Source organism: Calidris pugnax, unplaced genomic scaffold (assembly GCF_001431845.1).
Source record: "Calidris pugnax isolate Ruff unplaced genomic scaffold, ASM143184v1 scaffold27, whole genome shotgun sequence".
NCBI lineage: Eukaryota > Metazoa > Chordata > Aves > Charadriiformes > Scolopacidae > Calidris > Calidris pugnax.
In genome coordinates, this window is record NW_015090893.1 from 10800072 (window position 1) to 10816641 (window position 16570).

At 43.2% G+C, this 16570-nt stretch overlaps 1 protein-coding gene across 5 annotated transcripts in view; it reads right to left on the reverse strand.

The window, feature by feature from the left end:
* Nucleotides 1-16570, reverse strand: part of SGCD (sarcoglycan delta) — a 346594-nt gene that overhangs the window by 202297 nt on the left and 127727 nt on the right. For all 5 annotated transcript variants that reach the window (XM_014948113.1, XM_014948108.1, XM_014948112.1 and 2 more), the window contains exon 2: nt 16020-16205. The gene's annotated coding sequence lies outside the window, so the exon portion shown is untranslated. The remainder of the gene's footprint in view (nt 1-16019; nt 16206-16570) is intronic.

Sequence of the window (16570 nt, forward strand, 5' to 3'; positions counted from 1 at the left end):
ACCTTTTGAAGTTTGTGATGTCAGTTCATTTTTTTCTAAGGGGCAACGTGACAGCTGTGTTGGAGATAATCAAGAAACCTGGGGGCAATTAGGTTTTAAAGTTGTGACAGTGGGGAAATATATCAACCTCCTCGTTACAGCCACAAGTTTCTTGGCAAAATGTTCTATAATAATCAGAAAAAGAAAAAGAAAAAAAAAAAGACCTTTTGAAGTTTGTACGTGTGATGTCAGTTCATTTTTTCTAAGGGGCAACGTGACAGCTGTGTTGGAGATAATCAAGAAACCTGGGGGCAATTAGGTTTTAAAGTTGTGACAGTGGGGAAATATATCAACCTCCTCGTTACAGCCACAAGTTTCTTGGCAAAATGTTCTATAATAAGGCACATGGGATATCATCATTTCTTCGCAGAATATTTTCATGATGTTTTTTCTTTGGTTGAAACCGTGCGGATTTGCAGATGCCAATCACAGCTACAGCACCCTGTTTCACTTGAAATAAACATTATTACAGTCGTAATTTACATTAAGTAGAGGAAAGGAAGTTTTTCAGGCAGTGCTGCCTTGTACAAACTGAAGAACACGTACAATAGCAGGCAGGGCGACAGAGGGCACTTTGATTTCTCTGATACATCTATGCCTGATGTAGGGATGTTCTTTTGTGTCTCTGGTGTGTCCCCCGCTGCCCCCCCGCCACCTACCTCACATCTGGCAAAGTACTATCTTCCCAAAATCCCAGATAAGGGTGAGGGACTGCCCCTGAAAAGATGGAAAATCCAAAGCACGGAGCAGCCAGCTGAATCATTCACAGAAAGTGTGTTCCAGAAACAGGTACTCTACCTGGGCTCTGTTTTGCCATTCTGTTACTTTTCTTCTGTTGGCACACTGCAATTTCCCATTTGTTTACAAACATTTCTGAGTGTATTCCCTGTGGAAACTAAACACTCAAGGTCTGCTTGGCGCATCTTATTCTCCTGATGCAAAGACAGTAGCTCAGGCTCTTGCAACATCAAGACTGAAATGGACGGAAATCTCACCTGTAAGCTACCCCCTGAGCCAATAGGTCATTTCAAAAATTAGATATATTTTCATTATACTCCAGAGCAGTTCAGCAAAGCAAAGGTTTGGGGATTCCCACCCTGCCACAGATCCCTGCTGTGCTGCTCATGAGACTCATCCAGCTGAAGGGCAGAACTGCCAGCCATCCTGTCCCTCCACCCTGGTTCTCCAGGTGCAAAATGCAGCTCGTTTTACTCTCCTCCTTACACTTTTAGTAAAAGCACTCTTACGCTTTTCCTTCGCCACTTCCATGAAAGCTATCTGAATCCTTGATCGTTTCTCATAGGGGTTTACAGAGAAAGCAAATGGAAGGAGACACAAGTTAGCCATCAGGGGGGACTGTACCTAAATGATGTGCCAGGGGACAAGGAGGGGAGAGGACCCCATCCCTTCCCCCTGTTACACCCCTTCCTCCCTCCTTCCCCACACCCTCTCGACTGCATGAGCTCAAAATCAGCTTTAGCAAGTCTACACTGTGGAATATAAAGCAGAGCAGTATCAGCTTCAGCAAAATGCATACAGCACCCAGCAAATGTATGGCATCCCAGCCAGCATCTCTCACCTGCCAGGGTAAGGGGCCCTGGTGGGACATGATGCTCAAACAGCCATCCAACTCCCAGGTCCAGAGCCCAGCCAGCCCTGACAGCTTCCAGCTTTCTCCCTGATGGCTGCAGGCACCCCCAGAAGCACCAAATACAAGCTCCAGCCAGTGCTGTGTTACATTCAATTTGCACAAGTGTAAATTGACCACTCGAGGCAAAGGAGAATCAGCTTTCTTTAGCAGCCAAAGGTGAAGTGATGCTCTGCTTTCAATTGCACAACCTCCTTTTCTCAAAGCTCCCCGTAACATACAAGTCTGCTGCTTTTGCCTCCCCTTTCCATGAAGGAGAGATTATAGATTACCACGCCACAACCCACACTGCTGCAACAACACAGAAAGCACCAGATTTCCAGCAACAGAGAGAAGGGGAGCAAAATAAGGAATTCATGATGAAAGGCTACCTGTTCTCAGCCTTCTCTCCTAGTTCTGTGCTCAGACTTCGTGCCCAACACAGTTTGGTTTTATATGCAGGTCACTGAGTCATTCTTCTCACATGTACATCAGGCGCTGCTGGAAAATGTAGCCATTATCCATCAAGTCCTTTGCTTTAGTCAGCTCCCAGCAGAAGAGTAATAGATGCACTTGTGTTGTCACATCATTGTCCAAAATGTCAGGGAAAAAAGCCCTGAACATTAACAACTCCCTAAGGAAATCAGTTCTTAAAAAAATAGAATAGGGGAAAAAATAAGTGAGAGGGACAGAAAGATGCAGAGCATCCCTTTTTATCAGGGATGAGGTTTGCAGAGATGTACAGCCCTGACTAGCTGTACGCCAGCCAAGACAAGAGTACCCACACTAGGGTTTCATTTCCACTGAAGTTTACATTGCGTCTGGATAAAGCAACACATGCACATGTTGGTTTTAATTTCCAGGACCAGAATTAGAAATAATCTTCTCTTTGGACATCACACATTAAGAGAGACGTACGAGTTTGAAGAGTGAGTGTAATCTCTTCCCAGGGCACTCGCATTAAGATTCAAACAGCGCGGGGAGGTGATCATATCAGGCAGCACAAATCTTCATAGACAGGAAAGGAAAAAGGGGAAAACAACGAAACAGAAAAGAAAAAGATGAAATCAAGGATGACAAGAAGCAGTAGTCAAAGTTATGAGGAAGAGGAGGTGAGGCACACAAACTAATCAAAGTGGCACGGTGGTATTTTCCTGGTGTGGTCAACCTCTATGGTCTGCTTTTAAAGGACTTCCTAAAGTTGAGGCAGAACTAAGCAAAGTTTCAGTTCTTTTAAAGCTGGGTAAAACGTAGATGTGAACAAAGATATTTCTTTGCTGAGATGCAGGGAAGAAAAGAGAAGTAGAATGGGAGGTAAGGAATGTCTCATACAGAACAGCCTGAAGGTGAGTTGTGGTGACCTCGCTATTGCCTAAAAAAAAACCTGACCTGGGACTACAAACCCTGCAGAGGAGCTGCTGTTGCCAGTCCTGGCAGGCTTATCACATTCACACGCATTTCTACATTTGCAGCTGCAAGTACACAACACCAAAACCTCAAATGAGAAAGACAAGGTGCAATAAATTTGAGAGAGCTTCATGCACTACCTTTTGCTGACTGCCCCCATTACACAACCCCTCCTTGCCGCACGGTGAATACATCCAAGAACAGTGCTCAGAAAAAATAGGAAATAAAGCCAAAGTTAGGCCAGACTGCAGGAATGTGGCTCAGAGATGAGTAACACCACCAGTTCAGTCACTCACACCGGATAAATCCTTTGCCTCTCCAAACTCAGACGTGTGCAGCCTCACCCATGCAAACTCTGAAGAGGGACCCTTCAGCTCATGTCCCAGCACTTTGCCCCTTGGGAGGGGGGAGGCACAGCCACGCTCCCAGCGCTACAACCTCCCTCCAGTTCCTTAATTGGGCTTCTGTATTACTGATAAGTAATTGATACTCAGGAAATGAATGCGAGGCTGCTGCCGAGTCGGCTTCTGCATACAAATACGGGCAGTTGAATGCGAATCAGCAGCCAGCGCTGCAGCCCTGCCATTCCTATGGCATTTCCAGTATGGACGTGCCTAAAATATCTCAACCTAAAGTGTTTCACTTCGTACAAATGATGCCGGCGTGACTGCTCGATGGCTTTTCAGAGCGGGAAGTGCAGAGGGCGGAGGGGATCAGATAAAAACAAAGATAACGTGCCATGCAGACCCTGCTCTGGATGAATATCTAGAGAAGAGAGAGACTTTACAGGGCAACACAATAAGGAATCAAGATAAAGAGGAAAGGCGCACAAAGGCGAGCACACAGCTCTCCACACATTCAGCTTTTAGGGACAATCTTCCTATTTTTTCCCAGGAGCCAAAAAAAGCCCCCAAATTAATCTCTGTGCACAGCCTAAACTTGTACTTGGTGCCAACTTTGTGTCTGCATCAAATTCCTCCACAGCATCAGATGCAACACTGTAAATAGGCTCATTTTCCTTATTTTATCAAACTGTGTTAACTTTCTCTCTGCAGCGTTCTCCGGGGCTGGCAACACGGCGACGTGCAGGAAATGTAAATCACTCCCCTTTTGATATGATAACTGTAGCAGTGAATTGCATCCCAGAAATCAGCTCAGGATTATAGCCGAGAACTCGCTGAAAGGCACTTAGCTGTGGCGTTGGGCCAGGAGGGTAAACTTCAGCTGGCGGGTCAGTGCCAGGCGGGCTCAGGTCTTGGGGAAAAAAAAAGAACAATACAGAACACCCAGCTATCTGTGGCCACACAGACCTCAAAGCCAGCAGCCCCAGGGTCAAGCTATAATTAACGGATGCCAACAGGTGTTAAAAACAAGTGTGTATTTATGTATACACCGCAGAGCTACATGAAACATGAATACACACCTAGGAAAGTGACAGCCAGGCTTCAGGTTAAAAATCTATTTGCCAAACTAATATAGATGTATATAAACAACCACATGCAAAAAACCTGCATTACCTGCATGGAACTATTTGTGGCAGAGAACATTATTATAATCATTTTAATCATGTATGGTTTATTTAAATAATTTTTTCCGTTTCAAAGTTTCAGCAGATGTTGGAATGGAAATAAAGATAATCAGAACGTGAAAATAATTGTTTTCCCATGTCTTATTTTCATGTGTAAATGCCACTGCTAACAGCTACTTGCATTAACCCTGGGCCAGGACTCGACTGAAATCGGTACCGTCCAAACACAAAAATTAAAAGCTGTCTGAACCCGAAGGAATTTGCAGCTCTGACAAAGAAGAGGCAGCAGATGGATATAGACAGAAATAATCAAGAAGTAGTAGTTAACAAGGCAGGAGCTGGTCTCAGCAAACCGAATCTCTGATTGCTGGGAGCCTTGTACAGGCACCACAACAAAGAGGAGTTTTGATCATCGATGCCCCGCAACACGCGGAGCCCTGCACATCCCTCATCGCCGCCGCTGTGCTCCATCTGTCGCCTCCACGCTCGCTGGCAACCACGGCTCCTGCACCCACTGCACTTTGGTTTGTAACAGGAAAACTCCTCGGGCCAACCTCACTGAGCATAGCCAGGCTCAAACTGGTCATAAAGACAGACAGAACTGTTTATGAACAAAACGGCTCATTAAAATAATGCTTATTAACAACTGCTCCAGCAAATTCTGCGCAGGCACGCACACAACTCCAAAGTTGACATTACCACATATAAAAAGCCCATGTCAAACAATAGAGGCATCCATCAATATTTGAGCAACAGTGCCTTCTGATGGCTTTTATTGAGTCCACATACCTCTTAGCTCCAAATCTGAACCATGTAGAGGAGAGGAAAAGGGGACGGCACATAATTACCTTGTGAACCCGAGACACACTCTCAGTAAACGCACATACTATGCCCAATCTCAGCTGGAACCTCCAGAGGCATCACACCACATGCCACAGCAATAAAAACTAGCCCGACAGATAGCTGGACGACTATGACAAACAAGCCCCATAAAAAACATTTAAAACATCCTAAAATAGTTTTCTGTAACAGAGATTAACATCTGCAGGATACAGCATTCTTGCTGGAAGGTTTTATTTCAGCACATTTGCCTCTAAGACCAATTATTGCTACATCTTTCAGACTAATTTTAAGCCAATACAGTATTCAATTTGTATCACCAAACCTGCCTTTCATCACCATTCCATATGGCTTTCAGGTTCTTAAATTACAAGTTACAAGATGGAAAAATAAAAGACTGCATCAATCCATCCCTTCCTCACGCCCACCCAGACCTGCACTGAGAAGTACTTTCCTTCCAGCCTCCACTTCTATACTGTCATCAAAGGGTTAAACAACAAATTCAGCCATTAGAAAATTAGCAGTAAATGGTAAAAGGGTTGCTTTAGCAGCACTCCAGTGCAGTGCCCACAGCTGGGTGGGACAGAGGGGCAGGAGAAATCACGGCACAGAGCTCCCCTCCAAAGCTGCTCTCGGAGGCAGCAGGGACCAAACCAGCTTAAGAGCTGGGTGCTGTGAAGAGCTGTCTCCCTTTTAAAAGCCAATACTGAACACTTTTTAACATACTAATATTTAAAGCAAGATCTCCGTGGAATAAATCTTCAAAACAACTCCACCTGCATATCAAGAAAACCCCAAAAGTCTGTTGCTGAGCACTTTATCTTTGCGCCAGGAACATCATGAACATATATCTTTATAGCTAGGATTCAGTTCTTCTCAATGTCTTTGCATTTTTTGTGACTATTTTGTGTAATTTTTTTTTAATTGTACATTCTTTTTTACCCCTTGAACATCTCCCAAAAACTCAAAGCAACGAATAGAAAATACTTCTTAGAATCAATGTTCATGGAGACTTCCCTCTGTACAGTTAGGCGTGTTCCATATCCATTAATTACATTCTTTTTCAATAAGATATAGTGAATTCCAAGGTAAGAAGGCAGCTCCTACATAATGGCATGCTTAATAAAGTGTTAGCTGCAACTTCCATGCCTAGACGTGCAAAGTGACAAATTTTCCAATGCAATTCAAACCTCAAAAGTGGAAAAGAACTGGTACATAAATGGACCTTGCTTGCTCTTAAATCACTGCTAACAAATCTGATTCTCTTTAAGCCAGGTAGTTTCAAATATGGCCTATTTAACTTGCAAAGGTAGGTCAGGTTTTATCGATCACCTCTAATGCTTATAAATGCACTCTTAAAAAAAAATGAGAGTAATGAGAGACATAAACACATAGCTCAGTTGCTAAAGGCTTACTGGAAAAATGTGTGATAATATTTACAGCCTTCAAGCTATGCTGTTGTAGGTGCCATTTCTATACACACAAGAATGCAGATTACAGGCTTGCCAGTTCACATTGGAAAGGGGAAAAAAAAAAAAAAAAGAAGAGCCCTACCAGAGCGGAGGTGGATAAGTATTTGTATTTACTAAAAGCACAACCATTAACTTCCAGAACACAGTCACAGCAGCACAAGTCCATTTACTTCTCAGTTATTATCCCTCAACCTCTTTTCAATGCAATATTTTGTCCCTGGATTTCTTACTCAGAGTCCATGCTATGCCCTGAATTTTGAACTACTAACAACCGGTCGCATTATTCCAGTTGCTATAGAAATAAGGCAGGCTTATTGTTATTTATATTTTGGCATCACCTAGAGGTGCTTTTAATTAATCAGTTCCTTCACCTACACCTTTCAGAGAAGGACCAGAGAAGAAGCCTGTTTATAATACTGATGAGGTTTTTAAATACACAAGTGCTGACTATTTGAAGGACCTAGATTTTAAAGGAATGAAATGACAAATAATGTGATCTGGCTAAAGGCCAGCGATCCATGTCTTACCAGAGAAACAAGGGAACACCTAAAGAAAAAGAAGTGCAGCACTTTGCACCCCTATGGACAAGCACATAGTGAACACACTGCAAGATCTAGAAACAGTCTCACTTGATACAGCTTTTTGCTTCCCTACCCCAGCTTTTCGCTTCCCTGCCCCAGCTTTTCATAAAGGATCTCACTTATGAACCACCTCGCAGAAAAATGAAAAATATTTTTCCATGCAAAACTAAACCTGATCTTTGCTTTGTTTTTTTTCATGTCATGCTAAAATAAAACCACAACGGATTTTCAATTGATATCTGATATATCACTCCCATTCCAACTATTAAATACTCATTTTTATGGCTTGACAGAGATTCTAAATATAATATTTACAGACGCATAAAAAAAACCACTGCAGTTAATGTACTAGAACAGAAACAGGATTTCTGGATTTCATTCTACTGCAGAATTCTTGTGCAACTCAGACAAGTTCCTTAATCAACCCGTACACCCAGGCTTCCTCCTCTATCTAATGAACAGGTGAGCTGCATAAATGGATCACTGCCTGAGACATGCTCTGGAGCTATGCTGTCAAATAGTTAGAAAAGCCAATAATAAATAGTATAAATCCCCATCACCAGCTAAAGGCAATTATCAAATGTTTATTAGCCTCCAAAGTGAAGGCTAATAAACCTGCTATTTTAACAGATAAAGTCAAATTACCTTGACTGTAGTTGGTTAGTGTTCAGAGATGAACAGCTATGGTCTCATTTGCTTTTAGTTATTTTTGATGAAATGTCAGCTCCAAAAACGGAAAGATACTTCCTAGTTATTTAGGCAATGTGAAACTTGGGCAGTTATTTTCCAGGAAACATGGCCTGCCTGACAGGTTTTAAATGAATAAAAGTGATATTATTACAATTATCATTAGAAGAAGATGTCCCTCATCAAAATGTGTCTGGATTTTAATTGACAAGGTCTGGGTTAATGCTGTGAAAATGCCAATGAAAGCAAAGCCTGTGGCTCAAACTAATTGTCAGCACTGAGCAACCTCAACCTCTAACCCACCACAGATTTATCACTCTGTGCACACTGTACTCATGACAAGAAACGTTTGAATTAATCATTAACAACTAGAAATTCCTCCCAGACAGAAAGCGAGCAGAGTGCAGGGCTGCCCACCCCCCTTTCCCTTGCTCCTGAGCCAAGGAGAGGTGCCTACAAGCCTTCCTAATGAGAAAGACCTGTTTTGTTGTTGTTTCACCACCTTTTAAGAACATCGCGGAGGAAACTTTCAGTGGTCCTAACAGGAGGAGAGAGACATTAGTCTGAGCAAACTGCAGTGCATGTACGGCTAAATGTCCTTCTACTGCCCTGACCGCCCTCCCTGATCAGCTCCAGCACAGCCAACAAGAGCACACAGCCTTCATGGAAGAAGGGACAGTGGTATGGTATGACCATGTGGGGTCACATACGAACACAAGTCATGGAATAGTCTGGGTCGCAAGGGACATTTGAAGGTCATCTAGTCCAATCTCCCCAGCAACATGCAGGGACATCTCCAACTAGACCAGGCTGCTCAGAGCCCTGTCCAACCTGACCTTCAGCATTTCCAGGGATGAAGCATCTACCACTTCTCTGGGCAACCTGGTCCTGTGTTTTGCCAACCTCACCATTAAAAATTTCTTCCCCGTATCTAGTTTCAATCTACCTTCTTTTAGTTTAAAACCATTACCCCTTGTTCTACCAACGTGGAGGCTAAGGGGCCTCTTTATTCCCAGCAATATCCATAGAATTGGTCCCCTTTCTCAAGAAAGACAAGCCCAGTGCACAGCACACTTGCTCTCCAACCCAGCATGGTGCATGGTGCTTGCCCAAGGCACAGCGACTGCTACTCTGCGAGCCCAGCCCACTCCTGCTGCCAAATGGACTCATCCCAAACAGTGGCACTAGTTTCTAGTACACCAGACTAGGCAACTGAATGCTTTGGTTCTCAGCTTCTCCATCTGGATGGGTTATGGCATCATCACAACACAGCTTGAGCGCTCATCAACTATGTCAGTCCCCCAACCCAGTTTTTTATACAACACCTCATGCAAGTTCCTTCTCACATGACATTAAGACAGGAAAGCACAACAGTATTGGGAAGAAAGGAAGAGAGGAGTCTCCAAAAACATCAAGGGGCCAGTTCCTGAGCTGGGAGAAAAGGCATATGGCCACTAATGTCAAAAGGTACCAAGCTTGTCTGGTGAGATATAAATGGAGCTACTTACCCACACAGTAGAGGGAAAAAAATATGAAAAAAAAAAATAATCTACTTGTTATCAACTGAGTAGTCAGGAGAAAACAACAGACAGCATTTGCTGTGGTGAAGGAATGAGATGCTACCTTGCTTAGAGGGTGCCAGTGCCAGCCAGGTCTCTGCTGGCCCCTTCCCAGTAACTGGGAGGCAAAGACTGATGGGGGCAGTAGCCCATCAACAGAAATGCTGCTCACTCCACTGTACCTTTGCTCCCAGAGGTGAAATGCAGCCGTTTCTCCTCCCATTTGCCTCTAGCTTTTCTGTCTTTCTAGTTTTTGCTGTTTTCTATATATTCACCACAGAAACTACAAGCTGGAAAGCTCCCATTAAATGATGCCAGCAAGAACCCTCCATTCACAGCTAACGCTTGGCTGCACACATTCTCTCACATTTCCAAATGTTTTCAGTATGTTTCAGCTTCCCTTCATTAAACATATTCATAATTATTTGCAGCACATCTAAAGAGCTTGTACAACAGGTTTGTGCTTCCAAATACAGTCTCCTGGCTGCAAAAAAAAAAAAACAAAAAAGCCCAGCATGACAGCACTAGAGAGAGGTTTGTGTTGATCAGGAGGCAGAGCTGAGGAAGAGCAAACTAGAAGCCACAACATCATGCCCTGAGTCAGTGACTTTCACCAAGGCAGCAATTTGGCCCTTTACAAAATCCTAAGTATTTCTTAGACCGTCAATGCCCTCAGTTAACTGTCAACAAATGTGACAATAAATTTCATAATAAAAATGTGCAAAGTGGAGACTTCTGGTACCTTAACTGAAAAACTTGAACAGCCTAAATGCTTTTTCTGGTCTAAAGAGACACTGTTAATACAACAAAGTACCCCCTGTTGCAGCTTTGCCAGGCTATTTCCATCGCACACTTCAATATCCTTTAGACTTCAATGAGCAAAGTTACACCAAACAGTCATTTCTTTAGCTCAGCCCCAAACAGTCACTTAGAAAAATTGTCAGGGCTTTCTGAGATCCTCTTTCATGTCCTTTCATGCATCCTACTGAGCTATCTAAGGAAGGATATCTTTGGCACTTAAATTGTGCTGGGCTGGCTCTTCAATGCTCCACTCCAGCCAGTAGGACCCAGCACGCAATTACGAGACCAGAACGGCTCCTGAAGTCCATACGGTGCTGGGGCTTCCAGCAATTATTTCTGTGATCCTCAAGACAGAGGTGGATCAGGGACAGAACTGCTCCTTTAGGTAATTATATTCCCAGAGCTACACGGCAGCCTGTCAAACTCTCCCCCCTCTAAATCACAGGCAGTTTTGGTGGTTCATTATGAAATACATGTGTCATCCTGAAGGATGAAAATATAACAAGCTGTAGCTCATCTGAACCTGAACGTTACCAAGTCACCGCCATCAAGAAACACAAAATGTTGCTCCATGACTGCATTTGGGACACGGGTGACTTCCCTATCACACACACAGGCCTTTACCAACTAGGATGAGCAATTAAGCTAACATTTGTCTAATGAATGGTAAAAATTACTATCTGGGTGGTGTCACAGCTGCAGGCAGAGCCATAAAGGCTTTAGAGCATCCTGAGCGATCAGCCCCACGTGTGACATTCTCCACTAAGCTTTGTTCTGGCAACATTCCCACTATTCAAGGAAGAAAATGCAGTATTCCCCTCCTTTTTTTTCCTGCGAGGCTGGATGTAAAGCTTGGAAAGCAGAACTGCCTCAACCACGTGGCAGGAGGACGGTAGCTCATAATTAATTTTCCACATCAACTGTTGGCCGCCCTCCTCTTCCTCTCTGCTAGGCTGCAAGCTGCCAGTGGATGCGTATCCAAAGAGCAGACGTGCCACAGAGCAAAAAGCATGATTATTATTAACTAATACTTTATAGCACGTGCCAGCCAAAAATAAGAAGTAAGCGGGCCTGGGCACCGTGAGAACAGAACCAGCGCAGAGGCAGCCCTGCCTGGAGCTGCTTATCTTCTAAGAGATGCAAAAATGAAGGGGACAGAAAAGCAGGATGAAGAGAGGGCGACAGACAGGAGAAAGAAGCAAGGAGATATGGAAATGTTCTGAGAAGGTTTTGAGCCAGGTAATCGCAAAACATCTGCGGCCCAGAGAAATGCACATCCATTTCCACCCCAGCTGGACTCTGCCCCAGACATGGCCCATGGGCTGCCAAGCAGCAGCTCTGCAGAGGACAAGGGGCTCCAAACTGTTGCATCTCCCGAGAGAAAGAAGCTGTTAACTCCATTCAGACCTCGGTTGGCATTTCCCACTCCTCAGTCTCCAAATTTCTCAAAGACCAGAGTGCAAAGTAATTACAAGGAGGTCGTTGGTCCTCACAGGAGAGAGGTCTCCAGGAGAAAATAAACAACTATTAGATCATGCTCCCTGAAGCGACACTACAAACATCAGCCCAGAAGGCAGAGCCACAGGCTGACAGCCCAGGAACAAGCCCATGTGTATGACTTTGGGCAGACCCCTTGACTTCTTAGTACTTCAAGAGTACAGGTAAAGAACTATTATATTACTGTTCTGCGATTGGTATCTTAAGAATCTCATGTTAGTTTTGGAGTTTCTCATTTTCTTTCAGAAATTCAACCCAGTCCTGCTGCTGATATCAGCTTTTTAATTCATTTTACACCAAGATATTTGTTATCAGAAATTGTGCTTTGATATGTGTCAGGTTGATGGATTCAATAAAAGCCCTGTCAGGAGAAGCTGAGTGAATAGGGTTGCAGGAGTGGTGTCATCGAGGGAATTGATACGTTAACAGCCAGTCTGCTGATCTTGCAACAAAACTTACAAACATAATAGCCATTTTATCTCCTCACCCTGGCAAAATAGTTCAGAGAAACACTAGAAAATATTTGCATAAATATTACTCACACAAACAAGCCCAGCATGCGCAGTGATAAAAACATATGTAAAAAGCGATCCTACATGCTGTCCTGTTTTCCTATTTGGTGGGCAAAATTCAGCCAAGAATAATAAAGCCTTTATTCAAAATAAAGCTTTGAATTTAACTTTGGGAACCCAAGCAGATGGACCGTGATGCTCCAGCTGAACTTTTCCTGCAGGAACACGGGAGGACAATTTTACTGACATGTTTTCACCCACAGCCAGTAGACCTGCACCTCTCGATGGAGCCATCAAAAAGTCACATTAAGGCCTTATTTTGACATCCAAACCTAGAGGCACGTAAAATCAGTGTTTGTTTCTGATTTCATAAATGAAATCAGATAAGAAGCAAGACAGATTTGAAGAGAGAAATAATGTTTCACTAGACCACACAGAGTGAGAAAAAGACACCTGCCCACTGCTCTGCAAAGCCGAAATAATATTACAGCCTAAACAAAGCAAAGGGAAAAGTTCCAGAGCAATTCATCTGAAAAAGGTGAATTACACTGAGGATTTATGCCCATGTAATGAAGACAATTAATTGCTATGAGATCCATAAAACACATTAAATGAACAGGGTTTTTTCCAATTCTACTTGCAAGATAAAATTTATTAACTATGTTTAATGGCTACTTAAAATTTTTCTCTTACATATTTATTAAATGTGCTTTTTCAGCAGAACAGAGCATTTTACTAACCGGATTCTAATCTAAAAAATGAACAATTTAAGGAAAAAAATATTACTCTGCATATTATCTACAGATCCATTTAAAATAATTCCTTACCCAATAAGATTACCATCACCACAATGGCATAAGTGCTGCTCAAAGGGAATCTGCTGCCTCACATGAGCAAACATTCTGCTGCAAAGATGAATGAGCTCAGCTCACATTATTTGGACATATGCTGCCATTTCCAGCAGAGACACAGAGCAAACGTGGGTCCTGATGTCATTTGGTGTTACTGTAATCACTTAATTAAAACACCCTCTACTTGGGAGAGCGGGACACATGGAATAAACTGGCTCAGATCGGAGCAGTGACCCCAGATGGATCCACATCCAAAGCTGGTGCTTTGCCCTGTAGACTCAGCCGCTCAGCCAAGACCATCTTCGTGTCTCCAGCTGTGGGATTGTGGGTATCTGACACACCTTTTGCTCTTGTGATTGCATGCAAATCAGAGATAGATGTTCACTGCTTAACAGTGAGCTCAAAGTGACTCTGTTCCTTATTCTCCATCTACAAAATGGGGGTAAGTAGCCCTTCTCTCTTACAAGGGTGTCATGGGAACAGATAAAGTTGATGGTAGTCAACTCTTCAGGTAAGTTTGCGTGAGCCCTCTAGATGAAGAGAAAGGATAAAAAAGGGTCTCAGCTGCTTGAACGAACAAACAGCAGTGTTGCCAACTCTTTAAACTCCAGAACAAGCTTCTCAATCTGCAATGTTCTTCTTAAAGATCAGTTTACAATAATTACATGAGCTTTCCTTAAATAAAAACCAAATTGCTAGCTCTGATGGTGACAAAGTAAAACGCAAAAAGTATAACCAAGGTCCAAGCTGGAGTTTAATGCCTAAATAATCGTTTCACATATGGAAAATGTTCTTTGTCCTCTGAAATGGTGAGGTTCTGTGAAGTTCTGCATGACCTCTGCACCAGAGTGATGCTCACACTGCAGCCTGAGACATGAACCTGGAGAGCAAGAGTCAGACCGACTCAGGTGGGAAGGACATTGTCCCCAAGGCAGGGGCAGCACCACGGTGACACCAGCAACCAACTGCTCTGGTGTGCATCCTCACACGCCCTGGGGCACCCTGCACACCCAGCAAAACACACACACACACTGCAAGGAGGATTTACACCCTTTCACCTACAAATCTCACACAGAAACAGGGAACAAACAAATTGCTGAGATTTTCACATTATAATAGTGGAAAATATTTCTCTGCAAGAGTCAAGAAGCCCTCTTGATTATGAAATACCTCTCCTACAGCTTTCCCCTTTAGGTATTATAATCACAAGAGCAGCAGCTTGGAAATAAACAACAGTGAAGATGATAACAAAAGCATGAGCAATGTTTAACAACCTCCTCTTCCAGAAAGCAGGTGCCACCAGAGCAGACAGACAAACAGAGCCAGCACTGCAGAGGTTTTAATGATGGGAACCTCTCCTGCCTGACAACAGCGTTGTTTTCTTGAAATGCCTGCACAAATTAACAGCATACAGTGCGGTGGGAAGAGACCTTTCCTGACCCTCAACATTTAAGAGTTAAGCACCTAATTTAAGCTGCTGCCACCAACCTCTTCTGCAATCGCTGGAGACAGGCGGGCTCCACACCAGCAGAGCTCTGCTGAAGGATGAGAGTTTGAGCCTACAATTTCCAGAGGTAACACTACTGGTGCAGCCTAATCAAAAGCAGGAGAATGAATGCACACACGTCTGGATGCCTCAAATTTATTTAGAGACTTTTAAGAAAGTCTTTATTATTTTTTTTTTTTTTAAACTTTTTTTCCCCCTCCAGTAACACCAAGTGCAGGTGTTATATTGCTGCTTTATTTTTCTCAACAAGACTATACTGCTGGTTTAGTCATATAAGAGAAGCCAATACCCATGTGTTAAATGAAAAAGGATAGCATCATCTGATACCGTTCTACCGAGATCTGGGAACCAATGCTTTAAATTTGGTGGGTTTTTTATCAGCAAACTTTGCCTTCACAGAAATAACTTGGCCTAGATAAAAGAAACGGTAGAATCAAAGGCTGTATTACCCTAAATGCTCCCATAGCACAAGCTTTGTGCACAATGCATTCCTTAAGTTCTGGCCCTCGATTTGGTGTTAAAAGATAGTCTCATGTTGCCTTGTTACTGATACAGCACAACCAAGGCAGTGTCTGTGTGGGTATGAGAACCTCCACACCTGAAAAAATTTTAAGTGCTACACAACAAAGGGGGCACATACAATTATGCAAGAAATTGGTATTATTTCCATCCTTGGCAAACAATGAGAATATACAAAGCACAAAGAAAGGCATGGAGCTGTATCACAAATTGGCTACTTCAGTGCCTTTTTTTTTTTCCCCTCCATCTCTGACCCTCTGAACTGCAGATATTAGTGAAACCAAACAAGTGGGACTTTCAAAATGCGGATGCCTGTTGCCAAGTATACATGACCAACAGCGAAACACAACCATCAGCGGGCATTTTGTTCAATAAAGCACTCGATATAAACACGCACCCCCTCAAGCCCATGACTTTAAAAACACTTCACTCTTGATGAATGCTCTCTGAATTCAGGGAGAGCAAAGGTTATTTACAGAGGCAGTATGAGCACGGCACGTAACAAACACAAAGGCTGCTAATTTTCTATATTCCCCATAGGTAGATACTCAGAAAAGAGCAAAAAGACAAGAGCAGGGAGAAAATTACATACCTTACCAAACCTGAATGTTGGACACAACTCGTTTCAGAGCAACATTGGTGTGAAGGCAAGTTCCTCAGGCAACCACCAGCCGCAATTCCTTTCTGAGCTCCCCAGAGGCTCCAGCTCCCCCTTGTCCGTGTCCCTGAGGAAGATGCAGTGTCCTCCAGGATTTCAGAGCCTCAGCTGCAGAAGATGCTGTTCAGAAAAAGGGAAGAGAAGAAGGTGTGGCATTAAATTCTGGGGTCAGTTGTTTGGCAGATTCAGAGCAGAGCGTAAGACAACATTGGATAGGAATGAAATGTCAAGGCAGGACAAGAGCCTGTGACAATCCATCATGTGTGGCACCTTCAGAGGGCAATCTTTGAATTCAAGAACTGTGGTGCAAAGCTACACTTGCTTTACAGTACTTTAATAGTATCCCCTCACCAGCAAATGAATGCCAGCCTGGCTGCTTTTTATTCCAGCCTGGTATCATAATAAGTAACACACTTCTCCATAGGGAATATTTTAATTCATTATGGCATTTCTGCAGAATAACAGGACTTTCATATTAAAAACAG